The following is a 15,821-nucleotide window of genomic DNA, read 5'->3' on the forward strand; positions in this document are numbered from 1 at the left end:
AAAAAAAAAAGAAAATACCCTTCACTTGTTTGCTGGGCGCACACGATGGACTATAATTATTTCGGCACACGAATTACTTAATCACATTAGAATATTTCAGTACTTTGACCGTCCTATCTGATACACTTATTTCTCTCAAGAAACTATCTCCCCATGGAGTCAAGACTTAGCCACACTGGCTAAAATCTGCAGTCGAACTCAGTCTACTTTCGTTGGTTTGATTTAGCAGAGCAGCTCAACAATTTTTCGTCCGCTTTGTATCACAAATGCCGGAGAAGGAAGCTTCGTCATGGCGTCCCTTCATATTTATAGCAGTTACCCCCTCTCTTCAGGTCTCTCCCTTTGCCGCCAAGAAAATTTCTCTAAATTTTCTGACTTACCTAAACTGTAATTTCAAGAGTTTTGAAAGTGACTACATGCTTGCTACATTTCTGATGGTAGTGTTCATGGACATTTAAAAATTTTACGGGTTCGATTTGTGAGATGATTGACCTCCTTTGATAGGCACTATATTTTTTGACTTGGCGTGGTCACGCCGTGTACACGCGCTTTGAAATAGTTCATAAAAATGAATTGAGATTCTTCCGCCGTCGACACGTGTGGTTGACGTCACGTACCCCAGAGCGTGGGACCGAAGGTAATCACCCCCTCGTCACGTGTCAAATCCATGTTATCAAGAATCCAACTTTAAATTATTTTGTTACATTATGCATAATGTTCTTAGGGCACAAAGGTCATGGGTTCATATTTCCCCCAAGACACGAATTCCTTTCGCGCAGTGACAAGGAATTTCCTTTAAATACTCCAGATGGCGAAATTTCTAATTTTGACGTCTGATGAAACATGACCTTTGAATGTAAATTCCTTTCCTCTCTCTTATGTAGTTGTTCATCTTCTGGTGTACGGATACTGGTTGATGCCTTCAGCTTCCTGGCAGTTCTTGGTAGCTTGGAGAGTTCGGGGTTGCGGGGTAGATCTCCAGTGAATTGTAGTTGACTTATTGGAAGTTAGGTGGTTTGTCCTTCCAACTTCTCGACGAACTTGCATTCACATCAAAATGCGAAGTTTCTGGGTTCAAATCCCTGTCCTCATTACTATCGTTGTCACTGACTTTCTTCATTTTTGCAGGTGGTTTACCGTTCTTCTTCCTCATCATTCTCCTCATCTTCTTCATTTTAGCAGCTGGCTGACCCTTCCTCTTCATCATCATCCTCATCTTCATTTTAGCAGCTGGCTTACACATCTTCATCATCCTCATCATCTTCTTCATTTTTGCAGCTGGCTTACACTTCTTCTTCATCATCGTCATCTTCTTCATTTTAGCAGCTGGCCTACACTTCTTCGCATTTGCTTTATCCTTTCTTGACGGACTATAATCGTCATCACTGGCATCCTCGTCTGAACGTTCATCAATTCTACTTATCTTAGGTCTCTTCTTCTTATTGGTACCAAATCGTTTAGGTTTTGCTTTTTCCTCTTCAGACCCATGCCATAGATCAGAATGTCTGGACTTGTAATTATTCCATCTTCTATCGGCTTCATTTCCACGATGGCGTCTACGTCTTTGGTAAGAATTTTCCCGACATCGACCCTGGTTCCTCCTACATGGATCACGGCGTCTATTCCACTTTCCGTACAGGTAGCTAGGCTGTTCCACGTTCTTACTATCCTGGTTTAGTATGGTTTCAAACCGTTGCTCATTATTCTCTTGTATGACTGCCTGCGAAACATCCCTATCCGGTCTACTCTCTTCGATATGGTTTGCGCCATTCACTTGGTTTTCCACATGCTTAGTTACTTGTGGCGCTGATTTAGGAGACTCCATGTTAGTAAAATATTCAAGTAGACGGGCGAATATAACCTCCACTGTTTCTAACTTCTTGTTCGAGTCTTTCGCATCCGCCTTTATATTTTCACTTGGTTCCTTCAAATCTGCCTGTACCTCCTCAATACTCCTAGGCGTTTCTTCCTGAGTCGTAACTAATCTTCTTATATCCTCTTCTACCTCTGTCTTCAGATCGGCCCTAGGCTCAGCTTGATCTGACATCAACTGCTTATGTAGATCTCTACTTTCGTTGACGTGCCTATCGAGGTCCCCTCTAATTTTGTCCTGATTTTCACTAAGAACACGATGTAGCTCGCGAGTTTCTATAAACTGCTGATTTATTTCATGTTTAAAGTCACCAATGTCCTTCCTAATATCAACGCTAGCTTCCTTACAACTATCCTGAGTGTCCTGCACTTTAATGTCAACATTTTGAACAACTTCCTTCATACCTTTTAATTCTACATCTGCACTATCTAATTTATTGTCCATGGTTCCTACGACTTCCTTCATACCTTTTAACTCATTGTTAATAGATTTTACACTCTCACTTAAGTCCTTCCTATCGGCATCCATTCTCTCCATAAAGTCCTTCTTATTATTTTCCATCCTCTCCATTAAGTCCTTGATCATTTGGGCCACCTGCCCTTGGGCCAATTCTCCCTCCTGCATAAACATACTGTATTTAACAGAACGATAGGTCATCGGTGAGCCCGAGACTTCAACGGCGTATAATAAGACTACAACGATAAACATCACAACATCCTCCTATCTAACACATCACACTGTTAATGCAACATTCTCTAAAAAAAAATTATTTAATAAAACGTGAAATGCAATGTTCACTCGATCAAAGTGATCAGCCAAAACACTCAAACCAGTATTAAAAAATTTGGGAAATTACACTAACACACTTAAATTATACCTTTCATTCAGTAGATAAATTATTCTCATAGTGGTATCTCCTAGCCTTACTCATCGGGCGTTTATCTATTTCTTCGAGTTCACTATCAACTCTGGCGCACGATTTTATCATCCATAATGTGGCATAGCCTCAACATTATTTCTCTTTTCCTCTAGTACACGATTTTTCCAAATATCCTTATCGTTATCGTGACTTAGGTTCCCTCATCGTTATCGTGACTTATGCCCCATCGTTAAGTGACTGATGCCACCACGTTGGAAGCCATTTTAATGTCGTTACTTGCCGAGGTATAAAGGCGGGTTCATTAATTCTAATCTATCTACTGGAATGAAAGGTCTATTTAAACGATTCCTATTTATTCAGGGAAATGAAGTAATTTACTATGTCAACGATGTCATAGTCAATTGTGTCCACTGGACACCACAATCATTTTTACATAAATGTCAGAACACTGGTGTGAGACTTTAACGTACCGGTAACTGCCTGATGGGCAATCTTACTAGAAACCATTGTCTCAATTATTAATCATTTAAGAAAGGAAAGTCTGGAAATCCTTAAATTCGGCTTCCATGTGAGACCACATGTACCATCATAGTGATTCGTTATGGTCCAGCCCTCGTAACACGAACTCTGGACTCTGAGTATAATTAAGGCCGTCCAATCGGTGTGTGCCACACAGTGGTTCTACGGCATGGACCCTTAATTGAATCGATGTGACCTGCGTCTATGTCATGGACCGACCTCTAATCTTCTAAGTTACTTTAAAGTCATAGTGGATGATGACCGCAAGGAAATGATGCTACAATGGCATATGGCCCTAATCTAAGTCACTGAGGTTGATGACCAAAGTTTCCACTTTACTATCCCCAGCACATTCACTGCTCAATCAATCAAAGTTCATTAATTACAACAATAGCAATGCTCACAAACTTTGTGGCAGTAAAATCCATTTCCTTCGGATATGTCCCTTTAATCTTTACTTTTATTTTTAATATTCCCCAGACAACAAACTAAAATTTCCAGAATGCATCTCCAAGTTATTCGCTTGATTAAAGTTATTTCAAATGCGGTTTCACTGAATTTAATAATTTAATAAATTTAAATGATTTAACGAAATATTAACCAACAACAAATTTTATCTCCGCGGACTCTGGTTTCCTCACAAATTTCTACGCAGCTGTGATGTAAAATTCAATATTGCGATGTTTGTCTGGCTGGAAAAGAATTTGTTACATCATTCATGTCCAGCTATATATATCTCGTATCGTGATATCACACTTTAAAATCTAATCTAATCCTAACCGTTATTAACACTTGGATATCCTAATAATCTACGTACAAACCAAACAACTCGCCATATAATTACGATGTCATATCTCGTCATTACCATTATGAATTTTGCACACCCCTCGCAGACAAATCGATCATCACGACCATCGCTCTATATTTTGGACAACCTTGAAATTGGGTTACTCTGTTCCTTATACTCAAAGTTCATGGTTTCCAATGTTCATTACGTCCCCAATTACAGTATTTCACAATACTTAGATCATTACCGGCTATGAATTTTCAACTAAATCCAGCATTTTAACATATCCCCTGGCCGAGAATACAGTACAATCTCAACTCCACTCCTATTCCCGTTATTATCCCCGCTGTCCGCTTAGGTCTCTCACCCCATGCTCGCTTGGCAGTTACATAAACCACCCGGTTCGTTCTACCTGACTGACTTCTCAAAATGCTCCCTTTAAACTCTGCCGACATGATTAAACAAATACGATATTCTAACCAACAAAATGCACAGATATGCTTCCAGATGCCCACACTAATTATACGCGTCGCCAATTATACCGCTATGGATTTCTATGAATTTCTTTCCATTCTCAACATTATAAAATATTCCTCGGGTTATCATATCCCGGCTTCAATGACAGGACTCTAACCTGATTCGCACATCTCATCTCAACTCATATAAAACACTCCTCGGGCTCTGTATCCCGGCTTCAATGACAGGTCCAACCTGATTCACAAAACTAACCTCTGTTTCCCAGCTCCACAATTATCATCGACAAAGAACTGGAATAAAATCCTCACTAGAAATACCGACGTATAATATCGCACAATGCATTACTCATGAATAACTTCGCATAAATGATATCGTATTTAATAACTTGATTTTTACGAGAAATGACTGGAACATTCTACTAGATCTTTTATTGTCAGTCAGACACAGTTTAAAATGGGCATTAAATAAAAACGTTTCTCTCCGTGACCAAATTCATCACCCTAGGTTCTTATCCGACAGCGCGCTTCCACTCGATTGAAAATGAGTGACCATGGATTATTATTATTAACGTCAAAATTGCAGACAGAAGAATTTTACGTCGAATGAACATCTTACTTTGACATCACAAAATATAGGCAGCACACTCACACGGATGACGATCTACATTGGACGTGATATCACTCCCGAACCCTATTCAATAACCTTTTACAACATTATATGGCACTCGCAAGACTTCAAAAATTTATCCAAGTGGAAAATAAAACAAATGACTCTTTTAGTCGTACTCTCACATTTACAAACTTAGTAGGGCGACCACTGCGTCGTATATCCCCATGCAAATACACTTTTAGAAATCACGATACGAGATATAAGAGGTAGTAAGATGGAAAGTCACATTACCTTATGTAGTCACACCATTGTTCGTCATAGGGCTCACCTGCGACCCTGGCATTTTATTTAGCCATTTTTACATTCATGGCTGTACATATCATTGTGTTTCTTCAGGTTTCCTGGAATAAAGCATAAAAAAAAAAGAAAATACCCTTCACTTGTTTGCTGGGCGCACACGATGGACTATAATTATTTCGGCACACGAATTACTTAATCACATTAGAATATTTCAGTACTTTGACCGTCCTATCTGATACACTTATTTCTCTCAAGAAACTATCTCCCCATGGAGTCAAGACTTAGCCACACTGGCTAAAATCTGCAGTCGAACTCAGTCTACTTTCGTTGGTTTGATTTAGCAGAGCAGCTCAACAATTTTTCGTCCGCTTTGTATCACAAATGCCGGAGAAGGAAGCTTCGTCATGGCGTCCCTTCATATTTATAGCAGTTACCCCCTCTCTTCAGGTCTCTCCCTTTGCCGCCAAGAAAATTTCTCTAAATTTTCTGACTTACCTAAACTGTAATTTCAAGAGTTTTGAAAGTGACTACATGCTTGCTACATTTCTGATGGTAGTGTTCATGGACATTTAAAAATTTTACGGGTTCGATTTGTGAGATGATTGACCTCCTTTGATAGGCACTATATTTTTTGACTTGGCGTGGTCACGCCGTGTACACGCGCTTTGAAATAGTTCATAAAAATGAATTGAGATTCTTCCGCCGTCGACACGTGTGGTTGACGTCACGTACCCCAGAGCGTGGGACCGAAGGTAATCACCCCCTCGTCACGTGTCAAATCCATGTTATCAAGAATCCAACTTTAAATTATTTTGTTACATTATGCATAATGTTCTTAGGGCACAAAGGTCATGGGTTCAATAGCGAGCGATATAGGAGAAAATAGGCTACAACTTTCGATGAGGTAGGCCTACAACATTTATGCAGCTTTAGACGCAACTGATACAGGTGTTGACACTGATAGCGACGAATGTGATTTCGAAGTCAATGTGGAAGACAGCGAACGTAACACGGATAATGAAGAGACGGCAGAATCAAGAAGACTAAGGAATTCTGCAATACAGCGATCGATACCTACGTGGTAGGCCTACAATCCACGAGAAATCGGACAAAATAACTACAAAAAAAGGAACTCGAGGTTAACGAAAGCTGAGGGAGTTGGCTGCGTGGTTAGGGTCGCGCAGCTGTGAACTTGTTTTCGGGAGATGGTGGGTTCAAGTCCCGCCGTCGACAGCCCTAAAAACCATTTTCCGGGGTTTCCCATTTTCACACCAAGTAAATGGTGCGGCTAGGCCTATATCTTAATTAAGGCCATGGCCCCACCTTTCCAATCGTAGGATTTTTTCCATCCTTGCTTCGCCGGAAACTCTTCGATGTAGACGTTAAACCATTAGAAAAATGATTTAACGAAAAATGCGAAAATGATAAAAATAAATGTAGATAAGTGTCAAAATCAAGAATATATAAACAAATATTTTCTTAACTATAATTAGGCCTAAGCCAATGCTCACAGGAGAAGTCATTGTATTTATGGCATACCGGTTGTATTATTTTTCATTACTTCCGATGCCCATATTTCAGGTTCATATCCCTGAGTGAGGTTTTATTTTAAATTATATGTAATTCATGTGCGATATTGACAACATTATTTAAATGCTCATTAGCCTAAATATCAGAAGGTTGGCGTTAGGCAGGGCTGCCGGCCAGAGAACTGGGCCAAATCCACACCAAGTACCGACCCCCAAGAAATTAGGAAAAAGGCTAGGAAGAAGATGAACCATTAATATCTTTTCTTTAAAATTCCAAAATGGAAAAAATCTCAAGAAATCAGTGCCTTATTTTCGGCAGCTGAATAAATCTGCGTTGTCAAATTTATGGGGCCATGAATGATATACGAATAAAAAAACTGAATAATTACCATGGCGAGACTGTGCTCCCGCAAGAAGCATGCAAATACTCAAAAGCGGGTTGCAACGTAGCGCGTCTTCAATAATTGCAATGCGCAGGGATTACAGTTTGTACAGGATTGCATAAAGTAAAGGCAGATAAATTCACGTTCATACAATTAGGCCTACATAAAGACCCCTATAGTTTTGTAAACGGAGGTCCGTCTACTGCTTTGAAGAGGAAACTGAACTACCTTTCAAAATATTGTTTTAATGGAGGAACTGGTTCAAGTATAATAAATATTTGTCAATAAGTGACTTAATTCTTAAGACAGTTATTATTGTACTGAAGGTCATATATTCAATAGTGTGCTCATGGAGGAATAGGTTCAAATATTGGCTAGGGTACAGATATGGACTAGTGATGATTTAGGGGCTGCATGTCACGGAGTGTTGGAACTTATGAGGCTCAAGGCCATAAGGCAAGACATGTTAGTTCGGCGTCAGTCTCGTGGAGGAAGTGATTCGTTCACTTCGCGTTACATAAACCGGAATTTAAAATTAGCGACTCTGATAGCGAACGGAAATGGGTGAGGCTTTGAGAGGATTTTGGAGGGGATGTCTGGAGTAGGGGTCTTTATGCGATACACCCTCCGGAGTGACCGCTCGCTTCAGTACGCCATGAGCGAGCCCCTTGCGCAGCGCATCATCATCATCCTCATCATCATCATCAAGTTTCTCGCGAGAGGAGGCAAGCATCGGAAGTTTTGAGAAGGCTCCGTGCACAGTTTGGGAAAGCAATCCTTTCAAAAACTCAGATGTATGACTGGCACAAACAATTTTTAGCAGGACGGGAGGAAGTGGAAAATGATTCCCACCAAGGACATCCGCGGAGAAGCATCACTGTAGGCATCACTCGCACCGCACTGTACGTGACTTTATTGAAGAAGATCGGCGCATAAACATTTCCAAAATTGCTTCACTCGTAGGAATAAGCTTTGGAAGTGTTCAAGCCATCATCAATGACGAACTCAACCTTCGGAAATTGTTCCGAAGTTCCTCGTTTCCTCACCCAGAAACAAAATAATATATCCCAGGAAGATTGTCAGAGGCACCTGAATCGCTACGAGGAGGAAGGATATGATTGTTTGTGTCGCACTGTGGTTTCTGATTAAACTTGGGTTCATCATTACACACCGGAGTCAAAATAAGCAAACATGGAGTGGCGGTAAAGAGGTGCAGCTGGGCCGGTTAAGGCCTAAAGACGCCTTCCTGCTGGAAAGGTGCTTGCAACTGGATTTTTTTTGGGGCTATGCGGGCATTTTGCTGGTGAGTTTCCTGTATGAACAAAGGACAGTGATGCAGCCTATTACTGCCATCTTTTGGCCGAGAAGAAAGCTGCATATCGCAACAATCGTCGCCGAACACCGATCTGAGATCTGATTCTTCTGCACGACAACGCAAGGCCACGCACTGATGTCGTAACACGGGAAAAACTGGAGGAAATGCGTTAGACACCTCTAGAACATCCTCCTTACAGTCTAGATTAGTCACCCTGTGACTACCATTTGTTTGGACCACTGAAAGAAGAACATTTAGGAAAGCGATTTCATGACGATGCGGTGGTAGAGGAGTGACACAGCAACACTGTCTGTCGCAACAGCTGACTCTGTACATCCTTATCTCCTCATTTTTGATTCGGCCGAGTGACGCCGCATCTCTACCATCGCACCCAGCCGATCCAACAAAGCATATAGGACAGACACCAAATCGGAAGTCGGCCTCCCAATATGTACACCTGTATTGTCCTGGACGTCCAACAATCCATCACTGAAGATACCATCCTATCTAAACTCCGCAAGTCTGGAGTATACAGCGCCACTAGGCTGCAGGAAGGTTCTGCACCATCAAACGACGTCCTGCTTTTCTTCAAAACATCCACCGAACGTGACCATCTTCTCGCCACTGGTGCACAAATCTGAAAACGCCTCCATCAAATGGAAGACACTCCCAGCAATATTTTAGAGCAACTCCTGGACTATTCTCCTGAGCCACCTCCTTACAAAATCTCCGCCACAACCCTTGTATTTTCCTCACGCCACTACAACAACCACCACTACTACCACCCTCACAACCTCCCCAGTTCACACCTCCCTCACAACTTCGCTCACGACTACGGTTACAACCCACCCTATCCCTATCATGACCACTACTATCACCACGCCTCCCACCTCTACCTCATCAAGTCAAGAACCAGCGCTTGCAACTGGCACTACCACCGATACAATGCCGCCACCATCGACCGATTGCACCTGCGTCATCCGAGGAGTGGACCCGCTCTTATCCAACGACGCCATACTTCAAGACCTCCGCCTGACAGGAACACCAGTTCGCCGAGCAACTCGGATTTTCAACGCTACAGAACCTACCCATCTCGTTCGCCTTCATCTGCCGACTCCGGACATCGCCCAGCATTTCATCAACAACGGCGTCCATCTTCAAGGCCTCCATAATCACACTGAACCATCTCGCTCTCCTTCCCAACCTGCTAACCGATCTCATGCACCCCGTCGCCGTCCCCGGCTGACTCCTCCTTTCCTTCCACCGAGTCCACAAATCTGTTTTTCCCTCCTCCGCCCGGGTTTTCTCTTCCAGTACCACACTCAACAAACCCTCTCCACAACTTACTCACTTCCCTGCATAACTTATCCTGTATCTTTCACATCTTAGCCCTTTCCCTTACCTCTAGCACTAACCCCACCTTCGTCCAACAGCCTTTATATCATCCTACTACGTACTTTTAAATCTGTGTAATGTCTTTTGTACTACTTGTAACCATCTATGCTAATAAACTCCCTCAACGAAATTCAACACCTAGGCATAGGCACAATTCCCCTCCCATCTCCTACACATTCACATCCTTTACCCACCTCCTTTTTCCGTCACATCTCTCCAACCCGCCCGCATCTCTTGGCCAGAGAGAGGGCGTTACCCTCTAGGTGGCCCGCCAAACCCCTTCAGGGTGGGGAATGAAAGCATTGTTAGTCTAGTCTAGTAGAGGAGTACGTGTGCTACACACACGATCTTCTACTTTCTTCGAGAACGGCATCAATGGGTGCCAATATTAGCCTATGCCGAAAGTGTGTGTCAAATTCGGGAGACTATGTAGAATAGTGAGGTGCTTGTTTTGTATTTGTTGGTTGATTCAATAAATTTGTAAAACAAATTTCCGGTTTACATTTGATTCACCTTCGTACAATGCTTAGCCACCCTTTGCTTGTCATTCGTCGTAATGAGAGATATCTAGTTATGTAATACGCGTACGTCTCACAACTGAAGAGTTATTTTCTGACGTTCCCACCTAATCAATTATATTTATGCCCGACTCGTTGGCTGAATGGTCAGCACACTGGCCTTCCGTTCCGAGGGTCCCGGGTTCGATCCCCGGCCGGGTTGGGGATTTTAACCTTCATTGGTTAATTCCAATGTCTCGGGGGGCTGGGTGTTTGTACTGTCCCCAACATCCCTGCAACTCACACACCATACATAACACTATCCTCCACCACAATAACACGCAGTTACCTACACATGGCAGATGCCGCCCACTCTCATCGGAGGGTCTGCCTTACAAGGGCTGCACCCGGCTACAAATAGCCACACGAAATAATTATTATAGGCTATCATTTATGTTATAAAATTAATTTATTAACATCTAAATGACAATACTAGTTTCGATCCAAGGATCATCCTCAGTTGTTTACATTAGCAATTAAAACAGTACACACATTCATTAAAAACCACTTCTTAAGTTTATCATAAATTACGTCTTAAAATCTAATAACCATCCATGTGTCTGTTGAAATAAAACACTTTTCTTGAACTTTTATAAATTCATCATCATCATCATCATCTGTTTACCCTCCAGGTTCGGTTTTTCCCTCGGACTTAGCGAGGGATCCCACCTCTACCGCCTCAAGGGCAGTGTCCTGGAGCTTCAGACTCTTGGTCGGGGGATACAACTGGGGAGTATGACCAGTACCTCGCCCAGGCGGCCTCACCTGCTATGCTGAACAGGGGCCTTGTGGAGGGACGGGAAGATTGGATGGGACAGGCAAGGAAGAGGGAAGGAAGCGGCCGTGGCCTTAAGTTAGGTACCATCCCGGCATTCGCCTGGAGGAGAAGTGGGAAACCACGGAAAACCACTTCCAGGATGGCTGAGGTGGGAATCGAACCCACATCTACTCAGTTGACCTCCCGAGGCTGAGTGGACCCCGTTCCAGCCCTCGTACCACTTTTCAAATTTCGTGGCAGAGCCGGGAATCGAACCCCGACCTCCGGGGGTGGCAGCTAATCACGCTAACCACTACACCACAGAGGCGGACTGAATGGAATTATGAAACATAATTGTGTTGCCTCAGAACACTCTTCTCGTATTTTAAAATTTACTATCCTAACATCTAGTAGCAAATTGTTTAATTTATTCTTGTTGTGCTACGTTAAAATCTAAATAAAATAGGGCTTCATGAAATCACTTACACTAGTATAAAGATTTATTTTGGCCGCGCGATTGATTAGGTGGGAACGTCAGAAAAACTCTGTGATTGTGAGTCGAAAACCATCAATAGACTACGGAAAAATTAAGCTTATTATCACACATGATACTTCATTGACGACATGGTCAAAATTTGGGCTGTCGTGCGTGGTCCTAGTAGGCATGTGGGCTAGTAGCCCGTATTTCAAATCAGTGAAGAAAGAGGTTTAAGGAGGCTTTTTTGTTTGTTACTGGGTGCCTAGATCAAGGCCAAAGTATGTGTCAAAGGGTTCTAAAATATTGTGAGATGAGGAAGATATGGAGAAAGCGATAGCTGCTGCTAGAAAACAGAAGATGGGAACTCTTACAGCATCGAGACACAGACACTAAGCAAGAAAACAACTATTTTCCTACACAAGCTGCACCAACTAAATTAAGTCGTAAAGCTATTCTTTGAGAGGAAGGTGAGACGCTTCTTGTGTCATATCTACCCTTCATCGAGGAAATATATATGTACATATTGTGTGGATGTACACCTAGTGACCTCAGGAGAATGGTCTTCCAGTTAGCAGTGAGGAATAACGTGTCCTTTTCTGTAGTAGCCTCCGTGGCTCAGACGGCAGCGCGTCGGCCTCTCACCGCTGGATACCATAGTTCAAATCCCGGTCGCTCCACGTGAGATTTGTGCTGGACAAAGCGGAGGCGGGACAGGTTTTTCTCCGGGTACTCCGGTTTTCCCTGTCATCTTCCATTCCAGCAACACTCTCCATTCTTATTTCATAGCATCTATCAGTCATTAATAAATCACTTTGAGAGTGGCGACCCCATCGTACTGATAGCCTATATCTGCTTCATTCATTCCATCCCTGAGCCGGTCAATGACTGGAAAACAGGTTGTAGGTTTTTCATCCTTTTCTGTCGTCCGAAGCAGGAAGATCATGCGTGTATTTCTTTCTTCAACGTCACAAAATGTTCTTTCCCACCGAAAACCTCGCGGCACGTCCTTCGCAAGCGCCTTAGGCTTTAACAGGGAGAACGCGGGAATCATTTTTAGTCTTTTACTGGAAGCCTATGGTAGGCATAAATATTCAGGAGACAGGATCTGCAATGTAGATGAAACAAAGTATAAGGAAAAATACCGTATGTTATGGGAAGAAAAGGCAAAAGGCAGACAGCAGCATTAACTTCAGCCGAAAGGGGGGATAGGGTCAGTGATATTGCCTTTATGAGCGCAAATGGGCATTTTGTGCCACCAGCCATATTCTTCCCCCGCAAAAACATACCAGATCATCTTATGAAAGGTGGCCTACCAGGATCCATTGGTTTTCCACATCCATGCGGGTTGGTGCAATAAAATATTTTCACACAATGGCACAAGCATGTTATTGAAGGTTGGTCCTTCTCATCACTCTAGAACCTCGCGAGAAGACATGCATGGGCCCTCTGAAATGCTACCACCGTGAGGAAATAAGGATATGAATTCGACAGTTTCAGAGACCTTTTACTTCCTATGATAGTCTATCATGGAGCACTTAGGTAGCGCATTTAAGTTCTCAGACGGGAGGAATTGTTGTGAAGAGTTTTAATGACATTGGAATCTGGCCTCCAAATTCAAATATATTTTCTGAAGCTGATTTTCCTGCATCTGAAGCCGATTCAGATAATATGTGTTCTAGAAACATCCTTCAAGATGAGCAGCCTGAGCCATCAGGTGGTAAGTCTTCGGCCCTTGAATCTCAACAAGAGGTAGTACCTATCCTAAAGATCACTCAGCTGCAGACTGCTTGAAGACAAGTAATTGTACCCGATCCCGACATGGCAGACACACCTACACCCAAATGCCAGTCCCCACCTGAAAACTCAAGAGGCGGTGTTGTGAGTCCTTTTGACATTGCACCACTTCCTGAATTAACGAAGAACACCAGAAACTGAAGACCTAAAGCGACTGGTTCTTCCGTAATAACTGGAACTCCTTACCAGTCTCGACTGTCTGAGTCAGCTGAGAAGCTGACCGCCAGACCTCAGTCAAACAAGAACAGCAGGACACTATATTTTAATCTAGGAACAGAGGGTGAAAGGGAAAACATATCTAGGAAACGCGGAGATACATTCCAAGGAAAAGTAAAACGGAAACTTAGAGAACGGATTTCTGATTCCGAAGAATCTGTAATGGACATATCGATGAAACTGGATGACTGTGGATTATCGTCTGGGAAATGCAACCCTGCGAGATGATGATGCACTATGTAGTGTATGTTTTGTGCGGCAAAATTTACCGAATTGTGGAAAATATGTTTTATGTGCTGCATAGGCACACAGTGACTGTGGTTTCGTGCCGCATGCGACCCGTGCCACTAGCGAGCGCATAGTCTGTAATCGTGCCGGATGCGACCGATGTTGAAAACCCAGTATTAATTAATAAGCTGTGTCATCATCCAAGATAAGGCAAGCTAAATCAGAACAAGAAAAGGTTAGAAAATAGTCCAAATATTTAAAGCACTGCTTAGGCCTACCGTGTTGGGAATGAAATTGTTCTTTGTTCTGTTCAAATAGCGAACTAATATAACCACAAACCCTGCACAACGTTTAATTATGTACACTGAATAAGTCGTCGGTAATAAAAATTAAATGGCTTATGGTTTTTAGTGCCGGGAGTGTCCGAGGACAAGTTCGGACCGCATGGTGCGGGCCTTTTGATTTGACTCCCGTAGGCGACCTGCACGTCGTGATGAGAATAAAATGATGATGAAGACGACACGTACACTCAGCCCCGTGCCAGCGCAATTAACCAATGATGGTTAAAATTTACGAACCTTCCGGGATTCGAACGCGGGACCCCTGTGACTAAAGGCCAGAACGCTAACCATTTAGCGAAGCCGGAGCGGTCGGTAAATACAGCCGATATAAATCCTTACCGAGAACAATCCCAATGACTGCGTGAAAGGTTTATAAGTAATAATTAATGAGTACATTTCTATGACGAAAGTTGCAATAAAACATGCATGCATTATATCACATACAAAGGTAATAATAGAAAACCAACTCAAGAACTCGTCGTTGAAAACTAAACAAGTGTAATGCATTGTTTGGAATGCGATAAATAAAGATATTCATCCCCAAAAGAAAACAGAGATGGGTCATAAATAATGCTAGATATATTTTAAGGTCATAAACCTGAAAATGCGGGGGGAAATGTACAATCAAATAATTCTATACTCAATACTACAAAAAAACAAGGTCAGTTGTGTTTTACCAAAGATTAGGCCTACTTTTGTAAGTAATGATAATAATAATTGTTCCGGCGATTCTGTGGAACGCAGAGGTGAAAGACGGTGTGGGGATAAATGGGTGGATCTAGAAAAGATGGACAATTAATTTAAAACATTAAAAATTCGTGTTTATATAAATCTCTTCCTTTGATCTTTTGTTACTTTTCCAATTTCAAACTTTACACTTTGCTAAGCAAATAACAATTAATCAGGTACAAGATCTAGCTCCTGAGCTTGAGTAACAATATTAGAAAAATCAACAACAATTTAACAACATGAACTTGAAGCTCCCTAGTTACCAGTTTAATCAGAGCACCATTGCTCCCTTCAATACAAACTCAAGGAGACTGAACTCAAAATTCTACACCAGTAGGACGAGCGTCTTTGTTCCACACATTTCCTTCCTAGGAGGCTATCCTCCAAAATTACTAGTTCAGGCCTATTAAGGCACCTACCTACATTTAACAAAACCAAACAGTACACACTCAACAATGAAATGTCGTATGGCTTTTAGTGCCGGGATATCCCAGGACGGGTTCGGCTTGCCAGGTGCAGGTCTTTAATTTTGACTCCCGTAGCCGACCTGCGCGTCGTGATAAGGATGAAATGATGATGAAGACAACACATACACCCAGCCCCCATGCCTCAGGAATTAACCAATTAAGGTTAAAATCCCCGACCCAGCCGGGA

This window comes from Anabrus simplex, chromosome 2, assembly GCF_040414725.1.
Source record: "Anabrus simplex isolate iqAnaSimp1 chromosome 2, ASM4041472v1, whole genome shotgun sequence".
In the NCBI taxonomy this organism is placed as follows: Eukaryota; Metazoa; Arthropoda; class Insecta; order Orthoptera; family Tettigoniidae; genus Anabrus; species Anabrus simplex.